The following is a 3,781-nucleotide window of genomic DNA, read 5'->3' as shown; positions in this document are numbered from 1 at the left end:
TTTTTAACCGTGGCCACAATATGAGGTGTAATGCTAACAAAAAGAAGATGGGCTCCAAAAAAATTCTTAAGAATTAGCAAACAGGCTATACATTATTAGAAACAATGGCAGATGGGCTGTCTGCTGTTTTCCATAGATTTGAGGCTGACTTGTGCGCCTACTACAGGTTGACGCGTATGCTTTCATAAAAAAAGGTTGACGCACACGCAACACCCTGTCAACTTAGTCAACACATGAGAGCAGTGATTGTTGGATGTCCATCCAACGGCTGTCGTGCTTCTTCAATCTTTGCTCTTCATGCTCCAGCCGCTCAAACAAGCGCCGGCGGGACTGCCTGCTCCCTCCTCCCCGCGGATGGCTGTGCTGCCGCGCAGGCCTCACCGCCCCACCGTACTCCCATCGCTGGCCTAGCCATCCCACTACTGACCCACACCTGCTGTTATTCTCTGGCGACGGCAGACGAACCAGTAAACCCTCATACAGTCGTACTCCTCTCCGCGTGGGCATCCACTGCCGCGTCTTCCCCGGCTCCGCGTCGTCCCCTTGCTAGGCCTCGCCGTCGTCCACCGCCTTGGTGCTCTCGGCGCGGCGTGGTCAATGTGGTCAATGACATTCCATGGGAAGAGTACTGTACGTGGAGAGGCTGACAGATGGGTCCATGGCCACAGCCCAGTTTTTTTGTGATTTGCCAAGTAAGTCGCTTTGTTAGGCCTGTTGGGCTGCAAATCTTTCAAGACGAGGAAAGCTTTCATTCGGCTGGCCGAGAAAATGGCCCATCAGTAATGAGAAATGGGATGTACATTTTTAAAACACATCAAACCGGCAATTAGTTTCAAATATCTTTTTTTTTCATTTTGAGATTTTAAATTAAATTAATTTTTATGCGTGGAGAATTTGTTAGATTTTATATTGATATACATTTATTTTTAAAATCAATTTGAATGTGAGTCGAAATTTCGGGATTAAAAACAGTTCGGACCGCAACGAAATATGCAAAATTTCGTATAATTTTTTAATCGTGGCCACAATATGGGCTGTAATGCTAACAAAAAGAATATGAGCTCCAAAAAAACCTTAAGAATTAGCAAATGGGCTGTAAATTATTAGAAATAATGGCAGATGGGTTGTATGCTGTTTTCCACAGATTTGTGGCTTTCCTAAAAAGAAGGTTGACGCACAAGCAGTGACTGTTGGATGTCCATCCAACGGCCGTCGTGCTTCTTCAATCTCTGCTCTTCCTGCTCCAGCCGCTCAAACAAGCACCGGCGGGACCGCCTGCTCCCTCCTCCCCGCGGCTGGCTGTGCTGCCGCGCAGGCCTCACCACCCCCACCATACTCCCATCGCTGGCCTAGCCATCCCTCTACTGACCCACACCTGCTGTTATTCTCCGGCGACGGCAGACGAACCAGTAAACCCTCGTACGGCCGTACTCCTCTCTGTGTGGACATCCACTACCGTGTCTTCCCCGGCTCCACGTCGTCCCCTTCCTAGGCCTCGCCGTCGTCCACAGCCCTGGTGCTCTCGGCGCGGCGTGGTTAATGTGGTCAACAACCAAGTTCCATCAGAAGAGTACTATACGTGGAGAGGCTGACTGTTGGGTCCACGGCGGCCGCAAGGAAGTGCCTCCTTATTACTCGTAAAATAATTATTCCTCCACCTGACAGCGGGGACCCATCGGACGGGCCACCGTATTTCGCGAAAAAAAACGTTTCCACCCTGACTGCTGGGACCTACCAGCTACACCTTCGCACGCAAGGAAGTGCGTCCGGGCAAAAAAAACAACAAAACGATTCGCCAGCTGACTGCTGGGACCCACCAGCTACACCTTCGCACGCAAGGAAGTGCGTCTGGACAAAAAAAAACGATTCGCCCCCTGACTGCCGGGACCCACCGGCTACATCTTCGCACGCAAGGAATTGCCTGACAGTCGGGACCCACCTGGTCGAAGCGTACGTAGAGTTGTCATTCTGGTCGGGAACGTGTACGTACATACTGGTGGATGTAGAGGCACGCACGTGTCGTAGTAGAGGCGCACATGTGTTGTAGTAGAGGCGCGCACGTAGCATGTAGACGTACGTACAACGGCCAGGGTGCAAGAAAGAAAATACGGCCACGTATGTGTACATATGGGCGGGGTCTTGAACGCCTACTCGCGCATATATACGTACGACCAGGGCTCGTGTACATTGGCTGGGTCGAAACAGAGAGACAACATCGTCGTCGTGTTCATGGGAGCCAACCGTCTGGGTCGGAACGGAATGCGTGGTCGTGTTCATCGGGAGGGCTTGGACGGAACAGGCGATGGAAATGATGCCTGGCGTACCGCAGAACGGAGGAAATGGCCTTGTGTTCGACCGGCCACGTTCGAAACAGGATCCTGTTCATCGGGAGGGGTGTGGCATACCGCAAAACAGAGGAAACGGACCTCCTACGGTCGAAACGGGGGTCCTGTTGATCAGGAGGGGTGTGGCGTACCGCAAAACGGACGAAACGGACCTCCTACGGTCGAAACGGGGGTCCTGTTGATCGGGTGGGGTGTGGCGTACCGCAAAACGGACGAAACGGACTTGTGTTGGAGCGCTACGGTCGATACGGGGGTCCTGTTCATCGAGAGGGATGTGGCGTACCGCAAAACGGGACTCCACGGGATACTGTTCATCTCCACCGTCGACCTCCTCCAGCCTCCAAGGGCTACTGTTCATCCACCCTCGACCTCCTCCAGCCTCCACCTGCGGATTGTTCATCCACGGGCTCCTGTTCATCCAGACTCCACCGCGCGCTACTCCATCGGCTACTGTTCAACCACCCCTCTCCACGGGCTCCTGTTCAACCACCCCTCCACGGGCTACTGTTCATCCACCCCTCCACCGTCTACTGTTCATCCAGCCCTCCACACCACGACGTCCTATTCATCCAGAGGCAACGCCACGGGTCCTGTTAATCCACTCCCACCGCTCACTTTTCATCCACCCCCCGCCCCCGCAACGCTCACTATTCATCCTGAGAGGCAGCATCGATCAGCTTCAGTTAGCAGCAGTAGTGAAGGAATCTATCGCTCGGGTTCAGTAACGCGTAGCCTGCAGTGCAATCGCTCGGCTTCAGTTAGAGCCCAACGCCTCGCTCGGGTTCAGTTAGAGCCAACGCCTCGCACACACGCGCGTACGTGTACGAGAGAAACGCGCATTGCTCGGCCCCCGACCTCCCACCGTAACCGGGAACTCCCCGAAATTCCCCCCCCCCTCGCTTCTACCATGGTTTTTTCCGTCATGGACGGCCCAAAGAATGTCATGCAGCTGCGTCTCCGGCCCGCCCAGGATGAAAAGCCCATTTTCTGTCATGATTTTTTGTCATAGAAGTAGGAGCCCACCACATCTATGATGATACTGGGTTTTGTCACGATTATCGTCATAGAAGTGTCATATGTATGACAGAAAAAAATTCGTTCAGCCCAAAATGTCATGGATGTGTCTTTTTTTCGTAGTGAAAGTCTGGGTACCCCGGGTCTCAAAATGCTAACAATAGCCCCCGGGCCCGAGGCACGCTCGAACTTGGCTTTGAGACAAAGCCAAAGGACAAGGGCGGAGCGTCGCGGGCCCCAACCGCCTGCGGCCTTGGTCAACGCGTGGCTCTTGATGGGAGGTGGGCGTCTCCGCTTCCTGACGCGGCCTCGGCAACTATCCCGGGCCGACAAAAAGGTTGGCGCCTACCGCTGAGCCTTCATTGCCTTCCCTTCGTCTTGCTCCAGATCCCCTTCTCCCTCTGCTCAGATCGCCTCTAGAT

The sequence above is a fragment of the Triticum aestivum genome, chromosome 1B (assembly GCF_018294505.1).
Source record: "Triticum aestivum cultivar Chinese Spring chromosome 1B, IWGSC CS RefSeq v2.1, whole genome shotgun sequence".
Taxonomy (NCBI): domain Eukaryota; kingdom Viridiplantae; phylum Streptophyta; class Magnoliopsida; order Poales; family Poaceae; genus Triticum; species Triticum aestivum.
The sequence above is the reverse complement of the archived record's forward strand: the minus strand, read 5'-3'. Positions refer to the sequence as shown.